Source organism: Lacerta agilis, chromosome 17, assembly GCF_009819535.1.
Source record: "Lacerta agilis isolate rLacAgi1 chromosome 17, rLacAgi1.pri, whole genome shotgun sequence".
Taxonomy (NCBI): domain Eukaryota; kingdom Metazoa; phylum Chordata; class Lepidosauria; order Squamata; family Lacertidae; genus Lacerta; species Lacerta agilis.
The window spans coordinates 23635517-23654581 of NC_046328.1; the positions used below are offsets into that span (position 1 = coordinate 23635517).

Genomic DNA, 19065 nt, shown 5'->3' on the forward strand with positions numbered 1-19065 from the left:
CCACTCAATTCCTGAGCCTGAAGTGGAGAGGGGAACCCCACATTGTCCTTTGCCTCAGGCGGCAAAATGTCTTGGGATAGTCCTCACCCCTGTGAAATAATAGAACAGGCCCAACTGAGGTGCTACAGCAAGAAAGACTCTGCCTCTCTCTGCTCATAAATCTGCCCTCGGAGCTCATGCCCGAGTTGAGATTCGTGACTTGCAGCGCATCTGGGACCCCGATCCGAACAATGCTGCAAGTCTCCCTTCAGTGGGCAAAAGCGAGGCTTCCTTACATGATGCTCCGGCTTCTCTGCGGTCATGGGGTCGCCAGCGTGTGACTCGGGGGCTTTGAGAAGCCTCTTGCATTATTAAAGCAGCCTTTGCGTTCCAAAACCCTGGCCCCCAACTCCACCCCGCTCCCTGGCATCTCTCACTCCAAGCCGGCCAGCTCAGTGCAGTTGTCCCCTCTGCCCAAGCTGCAGATGGTTTAGGGCGCAGCCTACGGCCTGGAGCTGAATGGGGCTTTCAAAGCCAGCTGAAAGGAGCGCCTGATATGGCAAGATGATTGGCTTGGACAAAGGCCTGGATGGAGAGGCGGGTGGCGGGGGGCTCTCTTCTTTTTACCGAGATCCTGCTAAGCGCCACGTAGCCACCACATTCTTCTCATGCTCAAGCCAGAGGGCCAACCTCCACAGGGTGGCCTCTTGGCATGTCAGCCACTTGCTACTCCCTTTTGGAAAAGATGACGCCACAACTCCAGTGAAAGGCAGGTCTATAGGGGACACTTTGGTGACTGGCATCTTCCTTTTTCCTCCAAGCAACAGAGTGTCCCGTATCCGGTGGTTCCCCACCCCCACCCCACCCGACATGACATGCACTGAAGGATTGGGGAATGAGTTGGGTTTGCATCTCGTTGAGAACCGACCACACATCAATGTGAACCCTTTGCTGTTCCAAAATCAATATGAGAGCTAAAATGCAGCTGCCCTCTGAATTTTGCGTTGCAGTTCTCCACCCACCACCACCCAAACTGCATTTTAGGGGGCTAAGCACAGAAAAATGCATGGGGGAGGAGTGAAAATAACGTGCATCCTGTTAGTCAAAATGGCTTGGGGAAAGGCACATATTAGGCCAAATTATGTAAATAAATGCCTAACTTAGAAGAAAGACACAGGAAAATTCATGCCAATTTGGAGATGGGACAAACTGAACCCAAGAACTCGATCTTCTAGTGTGGCAGGACTCACATTTTGGAACTCCTTGCCTTTTGAGATCAGGCAGGGGCCTCCACTGTACTTACCGGTAGTTCTATGCCTGCTAAATACATTTTTGTTTAGACAAGCTTTACCCAGATGCCTAGAATGCTTACGTGTGTTAATCTGTTTTTAGCTTATCGTTGATTTAAAACATTTTTTGAATATTTTAAATAGCTGCTTTTAACATTTTTTGATAATTTCTTTCTTTCTTTCTGTAAACCACTTTGAGGGTTTGTTTGTTTTTACAATCAAGTGGTATATAAACTTTATGGAATAAATAAGATTAAAAACAAAAACAAAAACTGAGATGTCAAAATTGACAAGTTTGCCTGTTCCTAACAGCTGAATCTTAGGTCTTTTCCACACTCACCTTTACTCCATGCTTTCTAGCCACAAATCTGGGCTTTTCTGGTCCATTTCCTAGTGCTTTTTTTGTCCCAGCATTTTCCCCAGGAAAACCAACGTTTTACTGCTGAATTAGAGCAAACAGCAGTCCACGGAAACCTGATTGCCGTTTGCTCCAATCCAGCGGTAAAATGCAGGTTTTGCTGGGCAAAGCACTGGGACAAACCCAAAACCAAACCCTCTTAGATACATACCAGGAAAGCCCAGGCCTGTGCTTGCACACCTCAAGCTGGTGCACCAACCCTGCCTGTTCCTGGGGTGTCAGATGTGGCCATGGTGATACAGACCTTACTTAGTGACCTTGTTCAGATTCCTGCAACATGCTCTATGTGGGGCTACCTCTGAGGAGGTCTTGCAAACTGTTGGCTGGTTCAGAGTGCTGCAACCAGATGGCTGGCTGGTGCCAGTTATAGGGAACTTGCAACTCCCCACCTTATGCCAGAGTTACTGACTGCTGCTCCATTTCTGGGCAGAATAACCTGGCTGCTGAATTCCGAAGATGTGGACGTTTCAAAGACATAGTCTTCATGGGCAGCCCCTCATACAATACATTGCAGTAGTCAAATCGGGATGCGGTTGAGCTTATTATCGATTACATTTATACACCCCACCTTTCCACAAGTACATACCCGAGGCCTAAAAAGGAGGAACGTTTCACAAGAGACCAAGCAGAGGTGGGGTCTGGGTTTATTGGCTTTCAGGAACACTATGGGTCACCACAAGGTGTGTTCATATCCCGTTGTGTGTTTCCTTCTGCAAACCCTTCACTCCCCAGGAGGCAAAGGTATTTGCTATCCATCTGAATTAGCTAACATGATGCAAGACACCTGCATGGCAGGTGGAGAATCCAAGCCAGGAGAGGAGGCAACTGGTTTGAGATGTCTGATGGACAGCTGCCAGGCATGTTCCTGTGTCAAGGAGTGTCAGGGGGGAAAGCGGCCAGAAAACTAGAGAGGAGGACAGTTGTGGGACTCTCTGGAGGGTGGGGAGAAAGGGGGTCCCTAGGAATTGTTCAGGGAGTGGCAAGGTATGTATATACATCAGAGAACAGGTTTTCACCATTTCTGATTTATCTGGAGAGTGGGTGGCAGTGAGGCCTGGGCACTGTGTCTACTGAGTTGGGTAGATCTGGCCTCTGAAAAAATCAGATACCAGGTCTACCCTTCTGTTGTTTCTTAATGTCCAGCAGCAGAGACATCCTGTCTGGATAACACCTTTCCACTAGCAGCTAAAGCCCTCAAAATTAATCTAGTCCAACCCCCCTGCAGGAATCACAGCTAAATGAATGCTGAATAAGGAGTCCAGTAGAGAAGCCCAGGAACAATGAGCAGGTCTGGCGAAGAAGTCCTTCCAAGGCACCTGCCACATTGCCAGCAACCCACTGAGGTTACAGCTGAAAGTGTCCAAGAGGGAGAAGCCCTGGTGCCACTCGAGTCAGTTCAGCATCCTTCCCTGAGTCCATGCTTAGTCCAGGGGAGTCTTTTCCTTCAGGGTGTCCCCACTGTCTGGGCTTCATCAGCGGTGGGTCTGCTGGTCGGGCGGCTCAACGTTAAGCTGTACACATTGGTCAAGAAGGTCTCCCAGCTTTCCCGGAGAGCACGATTTACCTGCTGCGGAGGGGCAGGGAGCAAAGAAGGAGAGTTAGAGGGCGGAGGTCTTCAAATCTGGATGCGTTATCTAGCCTTACACAGGCTGCCAGATAGGAGGCGGCTTTTGGGGAGGCCCAGCTGCTTCCTTACAAAGTCTGGCCAGGAAGAAAAAACTATGCCAGGAAATTAAAGGCCTTGTTTTACAGTCACCTTGAAGTCTATTCATTTCATAAGATTTCTATACCTCTCTATTGCAAGGGGGGATGAGGGCACAAAGTAATTTAAAAAATAAAATAATGTAATCATCAATAAAAAACAAGCTGTATAAAACATTAAGAAAATAGTTAAAATCAAAGGAAAGCTAAAACCACATGTCAGCATTCTATGTATCTGGGCAGGTTAGACTACACAATAACAAAACAACAACAACAACAACAACAACAACTTAATATTTATACCCTTCCCATCCGGTGGGTTTCTGCAGCCACATTGCTAAACAGGATACAGAGAAGGCACCTGCCTGATGTCAATAGGCAGGGAGTTCCAAAGTCTAGGTCAGGGGTCAGCAAACTTTTTCAGCAGGGGGCTGGTCCACTGTCCCTCAGACCTTGTGGGGGGCCGGACTATATTTTGAAGGGGGGAAAAGAACGAATTCCTATGCCCCACAAATAACCCAGAGATGCATTTTAAATAAAAGGACACATTCTACTCATGTAAAAACACGCTGATTCCTGGACCGTCCGCAGGCCACATTTAGGAGGCTATTGGGTCGCATCTGGCCCCCGGGCCTTAGTTTGGATCTGTGCTTTTCAGGCTGTTTACACACTATGCCTTTAAACCACGTTCAAAACACATTCTTTCACTCAAAAGAATTATGGGCGCTGTAGTTTCTTAAGTGTTCCTGGAAACTGTAATTCTGTGAGGGGCCCAGAATTCTTTGAGAGAAGGTAGGGTTTTGAAAGTTCTTTAAAACTATAGTATGCATACAACCTTGACTCTCCCAGGCAGGCAGCTCAAGAAGAGTTACCAGGTTTCTTTTTGCGCAGTGCCCTCTAGTGGGCCAGTCCGGAAGATGAAAAAAGGTCCGTTAGCTATGTGGGCCCCAGTCATTTGCATGCAAAAGCAGCAGAGAGTCTGGTGGAATGTGGAACACAGGTTTCACCCCATGCCATGGAAAGCTTCCCTTGATGGATTTCTGCACATTAAGCTGCTGGCATAGGCACAAGGGCTGCTATCCTTGTTTTACCGTTAGCTGGCAATGCTAAAAGCATTGAGGCCACATTCACACCATCCATTAAAAGCACTAAAACCACTTTAAACAGTCATTGATTCCAACCCCCCCGACCCAGAAATATATATCCTGGGAGCTGTAGTTGGCTGATGGTGCAGCGAGTTGTTAGGAGACCCCTTCTTCCCCTCACAGAGCTACAATTCCCAGAGGTCCCTGTGAATTGAGGGGAATAGGGCTCGCTGATCAGAAGGTCGGCGGTTCGAATTCCCGCGACAGTGTGAGCTCCCGTTGCTCGGTCCCAGCGCCTGCCCACCTAGCAGTTCGAAAGCACGTCAAAGTTCAAGTAGATAAGTAGGTACCGCTCCAGCGGGAAGGTAAACGGCGTTTCCATGCGCTGCTCTGGTTCGCCCATAGCTGTCAACCTTTTCCTTTTTTTGCGGGAAATTCCCATATTATAGCATTGGGAAACAGCAGGGAGGGTTGACAGCTATGTATATAGCAGTGGGGAACAGCAGGGAGGTTTGACAGCAGAGGCCAGAAGCGGCTTTGTCATGCTGGCCACATGACCTGGAAGCTGTACGCCGGCTCCCTTGGTCAGTAACGCGAGATGAGCGCCGCAACCCCAGAGTCGGACACAGCTGGACCTAATGGTCAGGGGTCCCTTTACCTTCACCTTTAATGATTCAGGCAACTTGGAATAAAATATTAGTGGGGGGGGGGGAAGCCCCGTCCCACATAATTGGTCACATGACACGGTGCACGCACACCATTTGAATTGCAATGGCCATCAACTGGGGAGGGAGCGGCCCCCTCAAATATTTTATCCCCCTCCCCTGAAGATCCTTTGGCCCCTAGGAATTAGCTCCTATGCTGTCAGCACCCTTAACAAACCATAGCTCCCAGGATCTAAAGCGGCACCATGGTGCTTTAAATGTATGGTGTGAATGAGGCCTTTGAATACTTGCCCTCGGCCCTAACCAATGGAACAGACTCCTCCTTGGTGCAGGCCATGTACAAGACACCTTCCGTGGGACTTCCACCTGACCATGCCAACCCTTGGTGCCAGGCCGGCTCCTCATACTTTCTCACCTGTTTACATTTCTTCATCCTGCTGCCTGCTTTGCCATGGGCCTCCCCGATGAGCATCTGCCCATCGCCAGGGCCAAGGGAGTGGGCTGCTTCTCCCATCGTCGTGGCCTCCTCTCCCCTGGCCTTCCGCACCCTCAGACTCGTGGCTCTCCTCCCCAAGCTCCAGGCAGGTTTCGGCTGGGCTTCTTCCTTGTTCTTGGGGACCAGGCCGTGCCCCCCAAGGGCTGTGCCTCCAGACCGCCAGGTGGGATCTGCCTCCTCCAGGTGGTCCCATAAGCTCCCAGAGGCAGGATCCAGGAGGCTGGGGGACTTGGGCCCCCGCAAGGAACAGGCCCTCCGGAACGTCTTGCTGTAGGTCATGCCTGGGTGTGACTTCTGGAGCCGGCGCTGCCAATCTGGTACAGCTGATGTTCTGTCGCAAGCTGGTCTGCTGAGCGCTTGCTTTTTCCTTCCTCTTTTGCGGGGTGATTCACCCTCGGGTGAGGGAGAGGAGCTCCCTGCTGCGAACCTGAATCCATCCCTTTGGACTTTCTGTGCAAGCTCTCTTATCTCGTTCCAGACCCACCCACCCCCCCACCCAGCAGCAAAAAAAAAAAGAGAGAACAAAACTCCCCACTCCTCGGTGATATCTGTGTGGGTGCAAAGGTCAGCATGGGCCTGTGATGATACACACCACAGGGCAAAGAGCAAAGAGGTGACATGCTGGCTCATGAAATTAGGTCTGGCATGGAGAAAGCGGATCAGCAAAATTTTATCTTTCTCCCTCCCTCCTATCACTAGAACTTGTGGACATCCAATTGAGAATGTTGGAAGATTCAGGACAGAGGAAAGAAAGGGTAGCACATAAACTATGGAACTCACTGCCACAGGAGGCAAGGATGGCCACCATGGATGGCTTTAAAAGAGATAAAGGCTATCGATGACTACTTGCCACATGGGCTATGTTCTCACTCCATGCCCAAAAGCAGGAATGCCCTCTGGAAACCAGAGTGGAGTTTTCTTGCGCTTGCTGCCTGCTTGCTGGTTTTCCACAGGTCTCTTGTTACCGCTGCGAGAACAAGATGCTGGACTAGATGGGTCCTTGGCCTAATCCAGCAGAGCTCTTATGTTCCTAAGTTGTCTTTGTTGTTTGTACTTTTTATTTTACATTTAATATATATATATAATGCAGCTCTCTGAGCAGGCGCTCCTGGTAAAATATCAAACTCTTTAGTGTGGTGAATCAAGCATATCTGAATAAAATGGCCCTCTTGTTACCTACAGGACAGGGGCGTACCCAGGATCAAAACAAGGGGGGGGGCAAGCCATGGTCATTCAGGTTGTGACATTTCAGCACGGAAAGGCGAATGAAACCAAAATTTTAGGGAAATTATATATAATTATAGCAGTGCTTTATTACAGTAGTTATAACAATTATTTGCTTGAAATTTTTTAAATTTTTATTCTAGTTACATGTCTTATACCAGGGGTGGCCAACTCCCAAGAGACTGTGATCTACTTTCAGCAGTGATCTACCCCCGTTTTTTGGGGTTCAGCTCAAAGTTGTTGACCTCTTTGGGGGATGAGGAATGCCCTGCCCCGTTTTTTATGTTTTATGGGTTCAGTTCGTTTTTAGATTACTGACCATATTATGTAAACAGCAAACAAAAACAGCTTCAAAAAACAGAAAAACTCCCCCCCCCAAACAGAAAGCCCCCAAATGGCTGAAAAACTCAGTTTCCTAGGATCCTCAGCCATCACAACTCACCATGCAAGGGAACTGTTTCCAAAGCTCTTTGCAACGATCAGCTGGCGCAACACACACACACACACACACACACACACAAAGTGGCCGGCTGCCGGTCGGCAGAGCTCAACTGTTATTTAGATTTTGGGAGGGGGAGAAAGACCGGTAGTTGAGCTTTTTAGGAGAGCTTTTTTTTCCTTTTAGGCTGCCGATAACCATTTAATTATTATTATTTTTTGCTTCTAGAGGGGGGCAGCTGCCCCCTCCTGCCCCCCCTTCAGTACGCCCATGCTACAGGATCAAAAGACACACCCCTCACACACACATCTTCATGTGGAGAAGAATGGCCTCTGAGCAAAGAAACTAGGGCTTTGTACCCTCAAATGGCTTCTCCTTAACCAGTAAGCAGGCCAGGAAGAATGGCTGAGGCCTGGCCCAAGGTGGACACAGCAGCCAGTTCTGCTTCTTTTCTTGCCCACAACGGATCAGCTGGATGGGGGTAGTAACACTTTGAGCCATGAGGGAGGGACAGAGGAAGGAAACGTTCCTGCTTGACTTGAGTCAAAGTCACAAGGAGCTGATGAGAGAGGCGATTTCAGGAAGTGTGTGTGGTCATTGTGACCAGCTCAGTCCTATAATTCTGGTGTTAAGAGAGAGGGAGAAAAATGTTAATCGCGAAGCTTTCTGGCCTTCTGCTGGCTGCCTTCTATCACTGCAACAGTGCCTGACTGTACTGTCCATTTCCTGTTTTCCTGCTCCCTTGAAGTGTCATTTCAGATCTTCTGCTCTTTTCCAGGTATACAAACCTATCACACCCTACCTACATAATAAAATAAATGAAGGAGGCTTTTGCCCTACTTGGCACTAGCAACAGTTGCAGGGGTGGGGATGGGGATAATTCACAAAACAAATGGTGCTTCCATAGCGAAAAACAAGCCCAAACACACCAATTTCAGCTTTTTGCTTAGCTTCCTCTAATTCTTAATTTTAAAAAAATGTAATAGCAGCATTGCAAATGAATAACAATGATTAGGGTTATTAATAGCTATTATAGAATGTTGAGATGTCAATCAGTTTATTGCTAATTTTAATTTTTTTAGGTTTTAAATCAGTATTTTAAATGTTTTTGCTGAAAATTTAATTGTTCTTTTTGTAAAATACTTAGATGATTTTTTTTAACAAGCAGCAGCAGGTATGTCTCATTTTATGAAATAAATAAAACCTTGAGCATGCCACGTGCAGCACCCGCCACGTCTAGTGTCACGTGCACACGCTCTCCGATATAACCCTCCTGGAAGACTATGCTCCGCCTCCCTCAGCTCTGACAGCCAATCAGCGACCACAGCTCAGGCTCATCCTCTTTCGTCAATCTGCGCATGCATTCCAGAAGAGAAAGAGCCTCCAGGTGGTGGCGAGAGGGCGGAGACGCAACCCAATGGAAAGCCTTGGATCAACGGGGCGGGCAGTACGCTCGGCGGGACGCTTTGCGGAGGAGACTGGCGTGGCGTAGAGCCAGTAGGAGCAACGCGAGGAGGCGGACGGGACGGCAGCCAATGAGGAGGCGCGCAGAGGCCGGGTAGGCGTGGCACGCGGCGCGAAGGCGCCAGGCTTGAAACTGCGCGTGAGTGACAGGAGGGAGGCGGGGGTCAAACAGTGGGCGGGGCCGTCGCGGGGAGAGCCACAGAGGCGTCTCCGGCGGCAGCCAATGGGAAGCCAGAGAGCGACCTAGGCGGCCAATCGCAAGGAAGATGGGCGGGGTTGCGGCTGGCCCGGTGAGGAAGCGGAGCCAGGCGCTGCCTGGCAAGGAGGCGAGAAGCAGCGAGCGGGGAAGGCAGCGCGGCGGCGGCGGCCAGCAGAGCGGGTGGCGGTGAGTACCGACGGTAGGCGGCGATGAAGGCAACGGAGGAGGCTGGCTGGGAGGCACGTGACAGCCACGTCTCCCTGACGTCACGGCCGACTCCCGTGATGTCACTGGCGTTCTCCCTTCCACCGCATTGGGCCCTCCCCTCCCCCACCGCAGCATTCCTCCATAGGGTCTTTCTCCTTGTTTTGCTCAGTTTACTTTATCCTCCCTTTCGTTTCTTCCCTTGGAGGATCTTTTTTGACCCAGGTTGGGCGTTTAATTACCTCGCTCTGGAACCTGCCCCGGCCTCATTGCCCAGGCTTGATGCCCCTTCCCACCCGTCGTGAACCCCCCCCAGCCTTCTTCCCTTCCTGTTCTTCCTTCCCAATTGATTGATTGATTTCTCCCACAAAACCAAGACATAACTTGCTTCTGTTTCCCACTGACCTGTCATAAGGACATCAGGAGAGCTTGGCTGCAGATGGATGAGACCAGAGGCCTATCTAGAACTGCGACCAGCCCCATAATCTCCACCCCACGCCCCTGTGAGAAGCCCCTCTGAGCAGTGCACATGGGCAACAACCTCTCCTCCATTTCTGTTCTCCAGCCACTGGTATTCAAAGGCAAAGGAATATAGGATGCTGCCTTATATTGGCTCCGACCATTGGTCCATCTGGCTCAGAAAGTGGGAAACCCTTATTCTGTCCCAGGGTTGCATTCTGTGAGGCACAGCCTTCTGGGGCGGGCCAGGGCAAAAGTGAGCAGAGCAGTGGGTGTGGATCTCTCCTCAAGTTTTACATACGCTTACCTCTCCATCTTCACTTCAGGCAAGCAAGAGACACCATCATAGTTCAAGTGCACTTTTCAGGCAGACAAAAACACTAAAAGGGGGGGCATATCCTGGGAGCAGGGTGGGGGCGTAGGATGTAGCCCTCCACTAATAAAGTTTTATGTAATTTATTTTTGATTCCTAAATGGAGACATAGGAAGGACTTTTTTCTAAATTGTAGAAAACACAAACATCAACATAACCTAACATTTGTCCCTGCAAATATATAGTCATGTAATATATGTTACAATAAAACTCCATCATCTTACAATTTATTTCAGTACAGGTATTGTTTACACCAGCCTTTCTCAACCCTGGGTTCCCACCAGTTGTTGGACTACAACTCCCATCATCCCTAGCTATCAGGACTAGTGGTGAGGGATGGTGAGAGTTGTAGTCCAACATCTGGGGACCCAAGGTTGAGAAAGGCTGGTCTACACTAACTGGCAGAGGCTCTCCTGTTTTTTTTTTTCTAGATAGCTTTTCTCTAACCCTAATGCTGATTTTCTTTCTTTCAATCTTTTCTGCCCACCTGCACATTTTGAGGGTCCTTCGCTCAGTGGGAGAGCAAATGCTTTGCACACAGGAACTCCCAGGTTCCCATTCTCTCACAGTGGGCCGTGGGCCAGGTAAGCCTGATTCCTGATTCCCTGGAGAGGCTTCTGCCAGTCAGAGAAGTCATTGTACTGGGTCAGATGGGCCAAAGGCCTCTCTCTCTCTCTCTCTCTCTCTCTTTCTCACACACACGCTGCTGCTGTCTTCTGTTTATTTTCCTTCAAATATTCTTGCTTGCTTATTGTTGAGTAGGTTTTGTTTCCAGAGCAATTGAGTAACCAGCAACCAAAATTTTAAAATAGTTCTTTAAACAAATTCATGGAGGTTAGGGCAGCCACTTGTACTAGCCACAATGGCTATGTTTTGCTTCCAGTGCTGGATACAGTGTGCATCTGAATTCCATTTGCAGGGATTCCCAAGTTGGGATAGGGCTGTCATATGTTGGTGGACAAGGAGGGGCCTACAAAAGCAGCGAGGATGTTAAGTGATTGACCAGACTATGAAATGTAGATAGAAGGAACATGTGTGCACCAGTGGTTTGCAGTTTGTGCAGACAGGCCTGTTGAAGACGAGCCTGTGTGCATACCTGAGGGCTGAACATTTTTGTTGGTTTAAATATGTGCACTTAAAACAACAATCCTTGAAGGTATTTTTTTTCATCATTATTGTTCTTTTTGGCATTTTTATCCTACTCAACAGCCAAATAAGACTCCCAGAGTGGCTTACAATGAGAAGACAGTCTCTGTCTTGAAGCTATCTAAGGGGGCTTCCATTGTCACTATTTTTAGGTGGGTTTCAATTACACACTGGCACACTCAGGTTCTGCAGTTGTAGTGGATTGAGCTTTGTTTGATGAACCTGTTTCCACAAAAGATCAGACGTCTTGCAATAAGTGACGAAGCGGGGGGTGGAAATATTGCAACGTGCATGAGTAACGCTTGCTTTGATGCAGCACTATCTAACCTCCTCACAAATAAATCAGAATGATACCCAGCGTAATCTAATCTCCCTGCAGATTGATCAGTATGAATGCTCAGTAAACAGAATGTCTGGAAGTGCCCTGCTAGATATGACACAAAAGGAAAAGGGATTGGGAGGGAGGAGGAAAAATCTAGCCCAGGTTTTTCCTGCAAACAGCAGGAAAGGGAGAGCTTGGAGAGATGGAGGCCAACGTTTCTGGTCTTTTAATTTTTATAATTTTGTTGTGCACTACCTTGAGGGACAAGTGGACAAGTGAGCTGAAACATTGATAAAAAGCAATGCCACTATCAAGTTTAACATGGCTGCCATATGCTTCTGTTCAGATTTCGGTGCTCCCTGCTTTCCCTGTTTCATAAGAACTGGGTGGTCTCAGGGTGAGGTTATTACTGATTTGCCTGCATCTTTGCTGAAATTTTGTCCAGACACCCCCATCCCTTTTGCCCCTTCCACCCTGGCAGGGAGGTGTCCTAGCGGGGGACATCCTCCCAGCCCCATTTCCAGCAGGAACACGTTGTCCAAGTGTAGCGGAACTAACATTTCCCAGCCAACTGTTGGCACAGCCAGGCTTTTCTCAAGTCTGTGCACGAAGAGCAGCCTGCTGGCAATACTTATTTTGGAGAGAGGTTCCTTCCCATCCTGGCTTGCAAGCCAAAGCTTGTGAGAAAATGGTGCCTCCAGGAAAACAAAGGCAGGAACGTGTGATCTGTGATGTGGGCTTCTGTCTGAGAACCTCTGTTTTTACCTTAAAAAAAAAAATCCTCTGGAGAATGCTGTAGCTCAGTGGAAGGTATATCTGCTTTGCACGCACAAGGTCCCAGGTCCAATCCCTGGTGTCTCCAGGTAGGGCTGGGGGAGTTAACTCCCTGAAACCATGGAGAGCTGCTGCCAGTCAGTGTAGGCAGTATTGAGCCAGATGGACTGATGGTCTAACTCAGTATAAGGCAATTTACTGTGTTTCTATTTGCAGTGGTCCAGGTAGACCTGGAAGCATCCAGGAAATGTCTGGTGAACGAGGTGAAGCCAGTGGAGGTGATGAGACAGGGTTTGGTCTGAAGCCACAGGAGGCCACCACCATGCTGGATTTTGGTGGGGTCGCCGCTTGTCAGCATAGTGTGTACTTGAACCATGCGACTCACTTCCACAGGAGGCAGGGATAGCTGCCAAGTTGGATGCCTTTAAAAGAGGAATGGACAAATTCATGGAGGAAAAGGCTATTAATGGCTGCTAGCTACGATGGCACTGCTCTGCCTCAACAGTCAGAGGCACCAATGCTCCCGAATACCAGTTGCTGGAAGTCACAGGAAGGGAGAGTTGCTCTTGTGCTCGGGCCCTGTTTTTGCATTTCCCATTGGGGTATCTGGTTGGCCACAGTGAGAACATTGGCCTGATCCAGCAATGTTCCATTGGCCTGATTCAGCAAGCTCTTCTTATATTATTCTGATGCACATGTGATTATTAACAATCATTCTAGCTTAGTCATTCCTAAGCCTTTGCATGGCATAGCCAGGGACTTGTGAGAACAGGATGCTGGACTAGATGGGACATTGGCTTGCTCCGGGAGTACTCTTCTTCTCTCTTCAATAAGTCCCAGAAATGCAACAATCCACGCTGGGACAGCTCAGTCGATAGAGCATGAGACTCTTAATCTCAGGGTTGTGGGTTCGAGTCCCACATGGGGCAAAAGGTTCCTGCATTGCAGGGGGTTGGACAAGATGACCCTTGTGGTCCCTTCCAACTCTTCAATTCTGTGGGATGCTGGCGCTGTGCGATTCACCTCCAGAAACCCCACTAGTTCTTCCACATTCCTCTTCCCTTCTTTGATGGCAACATTCCAACTGCCAAATGTTTTTCTCCAGCTGTAACAAAAGTGTCCCAGTAACTTGCAGCCACCGATGAAGAGATCATATTTTACCTGCCAGTGCCCATTTGTAGAAAAAGAGAGAAAGAAATTGGTTTCATTGTGTCTGGCTGAAAGGCAACAGAAAAAGTTATCGCCTGCTGTCCATGACATAACCCAGTCACTGACTTAATCTCAGCTCTTTTCCCTCCATCCCTGCCCACAGTAGTTCATTTTCTGTGTATTCTTGGCTGCTAATCTTGTTGTTTGCATGAGTGAATGTGGGGAGAAGTGAAGGGCCTTTGCCCAAGAGCCAACCTAGGAGAGACGTCACCCGGCTGCATCTGGCACGGGAGATGTTTTGCTCTGGAAACCTGGAAGCAGGTAGAGAATATCCCTTGGAGTAGGTTAAACTAGGATGCAGATTACTTGTTGGGGTGGGGGGCATATGCTGTAGCCTTGTGGGATGGTTGCATTTAACCAAAAGCCCCTCAGTGCCCACTTCGGACTAGTGGGCAGCCGCTGGATTTGTGCTGCAGTCGTGAGTTGCCTGGGGCAACCGGCTGGTGTTTGTTTTGAGAGAGAAAGCTCAGCTGCATGGACCTTTGGTCTCATCCAGTAGGGTTGTTCTTAAGTAAGGATTCTAGGCCTAGTGCTGTCTGCCAGGACACTCATGTGATGACACTTGTCTCTTTCCTCCTCCTCTCCCTTAAAAGCCAGATTTTCCGCAAACTTTGGCTTCTCGCCTGCATTCTTGAGTTGCCTGGTTGTGTGCCTGTGGGACCACTTCCCTCTCTTCCTTCCTCCTCTACGATTGTAAGTTATTGTATAGTAGTGGGCCTTCTTGGTAGTGCCGTCCACCCTGTGAAATGCCCTCCCATCAGATGTCAAACAAACAATATTTTGTTGGGAGCTGCCCAGAGTGGCTGGGGCAACCCAGTCAGATGGGCGGCATACAAACAACAACAACAACAACAACAACAATTAGTCACCTCCCCCCTCTGTCTTCTGCTTGTGTCTTGGATGCCAATGGTTCTTTAGAAATCAATATTAGTAGCGGTTTCCCCATTCTACCCCTATGCAACCAGTCAGCAACCAGTCTTGGATTGAAAAACTTTAGTCAGTGGCCCTACTGGGCTTGTATGTGTTTTTCTGCCTCCTCCGCACATGCAAGAGAGCTTGGATTCCACCCCCCTCTCCCCCAGCTTAGCTCCATGCTTGATTATTACAGGAGAATGATTGTGCAAACACACACACACACGCCTCCTTTGAAAAACTCGCTTTCAATTGACATTTGTGTAATTTTTCCAGAGAGGGGGAAGGAGCTGCCTCCTGGGTTCTGCTTTCTGACTGCTTGCCAGGGACCTGAGCCCTTCCTATTGGGGCCAGGCTGCTCTGAAAGGCAGCACGTGATGCTTGCTAAACTGGATTTTCTTTTCATGCGGCAAAAGCATGCTTTGGGGAAAGTGTTGCGGAGGGGACGGGCAGCTCTGCGGGGAACCAGCATTGGCAGAAGCACCATCATTGCAGGCAGAGTTCAGGGCTGCAGTTGAATTGGCTGAAAATTTGTTGGGAAAGGAGATGTGCAGATCATTCACTCCGAACTCTGCATTAATGTGAAAAATAAAAAAGTGAGGGCGTAGGGCAGGGGTCCGCAAACTTTTTCAGCAGGGGGCCAGTCCACCGTCCCTCAGACCTTGTGGGGGCCTGGACTATATTTTGAAAAAAAATATGAACGAATTCCTATGCACCACAAATAACCCAGAGATGTATTTTAAATAAAAGAACACATTCTACTCGTGTAAAAACACGCTGATTCCCGGACCGTCTGCGGGCCAGATTGAGAAGGCAATTGGGCTGCATCCAGCCCACGGGCCTTAGGTTGCCTACCCATGGCCAGGCACGTCCAACAGGTAGATCGTGATCTACTGGTAGATCACTGGACACCTGTGGTAGATCACTGGTAGATCACTCCCCCCCAAAGAAGCTCAACAACTTTGGCTCCCCTTAAAAAAGCTCATTTTTCCCTGCACCCCCCCAAAACAGGGCTCAACAACTTTGACCTGAACCCCCCCAAAGGGGGTAGATCACTGCCAGTTTTTAATTCTGTAAGTAGATCACAGTCTCTTGGGGGTTGGCCACCCCTGGATTAGACCAATTCATGGAGGAGAGGGCTATCAATGGCGACTAGCCAGGATGGCTGTGCTCTGCCCTCCATAGTTGGAGGCAGCAATGCTTCTGGAAACCCCAGGAGGGGAGAGTGTTGCTCTGGTGTTTGGGTCCTGTTTTTGGGCTTCCCATTGGGGCATCTGGTTGGGCCACTGGGAGAACAGGATGCTGGACTCGATGGGCCACTGGCTTGATCCAGCAGGCTTTCCTTTTGATCTCATCATTGACATTGCTCTGCAGTTTTAAGCTGAATGTTCCAAGAGTTGAAAAAACAAAGGGAAGTGTGGAAAGGTTTAATGAGATTAAAGTGGAAAGGGACCTTTGCCTTTTTTCCTATGATAAGAGAACACTGTGAGTTGTGTAAGATTGGAGGCAGGGGCCTCAACGAAAGGGAAAGGGGAGAGGATTCCATCTTGCTGGAAAAAACCAGACTACTAGCATTAAGAGAGCAACCTAGTGCCCTGCAGATGTTTTAGGCTGAAACCTCAGTCAGCCCTAGCTGGCACGGCTGTATGATGCTGTGGCTGATGGGAGTTGTAGTCCTAAGCGGGACTACAACTGATGGCGAAAGTCATGGACACAAATGGCCCTGTTGTCTAAGACTAATGGGAGCTGTAGTCCAAAACTGCAAGGCCACTAGGAAGACTGACTTAGAACAGCGTGGTGCCATTTATTGATTGATCACATTTATATCCTGCCTTTTCCTCCACGTAGCTCAAGGTGTCATACACGGTTCTCTCTCCCCAGTTTATCCTCTCAACAACCCTGTGAGGTAGGTTAAGAAGCAGTGATTGTCCCAAGGTTTCCCAATAAGCTTCATAGCCGAGTGGGGAATTGAACCCTGGTCTCTCCCGGCTCCAACACTCAATAACCACCCTGGCTCTACACTGGACTACACTACCACTGTGATATCCCTTGAGACAGATCTGGGAAGCTGATGTTCCAAAGAACTTGTGCTCTGTTCTGAATGGCTCTGAAAACAATCCTTACTACAAAGTGAGGTGGCTAAGCTGGTCCCGTGAGTGAGCTTTGGCCACGGCTCAGCCAGCCTTCCTTGGATAAGTCCTGCTCACACCGCTGTTCCGGATGCGTCTGTAGTTAGGTGCTGGCCCAACTTGTCAAAATCACAGCAGCCAAGCTTTGGATAGGACTGCGTGTCCTGAATGCTAATTTGTCTCCACGTCTGGAAAACCTGTACTCTGTGACGTGCATGAAATATGCAAAATGTATCTGCATAATTCCTCTTTGGTTTGTATACTCTGCCATTAGGGATTTTGCATAATGTGTTCTGTGACAAGAACAAGAAGTTGGGTAAGGATGGAAATTGAAATGTATTGCTGCTGAAATGTTCCAAAGAGATGAGTGAACAAACTTTTAATACCACAGTGGATAAAAAAATGTTTAAATGACATAGAATAAAAGAATGAATATGAATGCTTTAATATAATAATAAATATAATAACCTGGCCACGTGAGTGCCTAATCCACAAACTAGTGTTCTTATGACTACTGTTTGTCTAAAACCAAACACATTTCAGCCCAGTGGGTCTTCTTCTGGTCCAATATGCTAACCACTCATAATGAAACGCACAAGTAATAGTCCTGGTTATGTGTTAAGAAAAAATAGTATTGAAAGTGGTATTCTTACAGTGGTTGTGCCCAATTGCATGCCCTTTTGGGGCATCTTCCCAAGTTCTCTTGCAGATATCAGCTAGTCATGGGAAGATACTATATGCTAAGGATTATCAATGTATTTGGATGCCTTTCTTTGTATGATTTTACTGTTTTAACATGTCAATAAAGGCCAGTAGTAGTAGTAAAGCGAAGCACTGTCTGCACCAATCTTCTGCCATTGAAACTCTGTTCAGCCAATCAGCTTCCTGACTTTTGAAACTTTCCTGGGGCTAGAAACTTGGTTTCTATTTTGTTTAAATTGTTCTTGTTAAGGAACATGTGTACCTCAGGAGATAAAATGCGGCCACACTTTGCCACATTCTTTGCCCTACGCAAATGGTGGAAGTGTGGTGGTGTACCAAGAGCTCTGCTTAGGTATTTCCACCCTGAGTAAAGGGGATCTCTGGTGTTTCCCACAAGAGACTTGAGCTGATTAATCCCGCTTGTCATCTTGTCACAGTTGCTTTAGACTCGGGGGTCTTCTTGTCACGCGCGGTGACAGGCCTTCTCGGGTGTGTGCCAACCTAATCTGGTTCGATTTATTGAGCAAAGTCAGATCTTCTCTGTCCACTGTCTTCTTTTGGTGCACAGAGACCATTTCAGTCTCTGAATCGTTACAAAGGCAGCCCCTGTTCTTGAAGGGGATCGTGGTAGATCTGCCCTGTAGGCAGAAAAATGTTAAAACAGGTCACAGGCGTGGCGTTTCACCTTTGAAATGCCCGCACAGGCGAGCAAGAATGAAAACATTTCTCTGTAAAATAGGCTGCAGAGCAGTCTTCCAAGGGCCACATGCCAGCCGTGAGTGAGGCCTGAGATAAAAATGGGTGGAGTAGTGGATGTGTTTCTTAACTTCGCCCTTTCCCTGCGCTATTCATTTCAAGTGCCATCACACTGTTTTAAACAGTCATGGCTCTGCAAAATGGATGACAGGAACTGTAGCTTCTTAAGGGTGCTAAGAGTTGTTAGGAGACTCCCCTATTCCTGTCCCAGAGTTCCCTGTGGGAAGGGATTGACTGTTGCACCACTCTGGGAATTGTAGCTCTGTGAGGGGAATAAATACAGTAGGCTTTTCCTCAAAACGCTCAGCACCTGTAACAAATAGTTTCCAGGATCCTTTGCGGAGCGGAAGCCATGATGGTTTAAAGTGGAGTGATGCTGCTTTAAACGCATAGCGCAGATAAGGCCTTTGCAGCAGGCTGCATTTCGGTCATGTGAAAGTCAGAGGTTTCCACACACTCCTCCCCTCCCCTGATCTCTCTCCATCCTTCAAGCAAGGCAAGCAAGAAACAGGATCCCTCTCCAATGGCACATTCTAGCCAGGCAAAAGCACTCAAGGAGGGGCATGGAGCAGGCCTGAGGGGAGGCCTGGAGGTATAATTATCCGTTGCCACAGTTTGGGTGACATCCCACACTGGCTGAGGCTGATGTACCTCAAAACATCTGGGGTGGCACCAGGCTGGCAAAGGCTGATGTAGGCGGATCTTGTGGTAAATGATTCAGAAGCATGGCGTGAGGATGTGCTTTGGCTGACCCGTAACTTATTTCATTCCTCCTCATCCCCACAGGCCACAGTTCTGCTCTTTTGAACCCAGGACATCAAGCTGGGTGTGTGAAGGGTGGCCAGGATTGGACCAAATGCTCTAGAGGAGGACAGTGGCATTGAAGGTATGTTTCCTGTTCAGCTAAATCTCTCTGATGAACTGATGTGGGCCGACTAGCCTCAGGCTTACTCCAAATGGTCATGAACTGTGTAAGAATGGACACCGTTAAACTGCAGAACTCGCTTCTGCAGGAGGCAACAATGGCCTCCAGCTTTAGAAGAGGATTTGATGAATTCATGGAGGATGGGGCTATCAATGGCTACTACCCTGTTTCTCCTAAAATAAGACATAGCCATAA

The 19065-nt window shown here is 48.4% G+C and overlaps 1 protein-coding gene across 2 annotated transcripts in view; it reads left to right on the forward strand.

Annotated features, from left to right (window-relative positions):
• The first annotated feature begins 9044 nt into the window (after nucleotides 1-9044).
• PC (pyruvate carboxylase) overlaps nucleotides 9045-19065 on the forward strand; it is a 252297-nt gene continuing 242276 nt past the window's right edge. Inside the window, exons 1-2 of one of the 2 annotated variants that reach the window (XM_033174390.1) lie at nucleotides 9045-9145; nucleotides 18732-18831. The gene's annotated coding sequence lies outside the window, so the exon portion shown is untranslated. Of the gene's footprint in view, nucleotides 9146-14042; nucleotides 14140-18731; nucleotides 18832-19065 lie in introns of those variants that run through there. The other variant, XM_033174391.1, reaches the window with a different exon arrangement.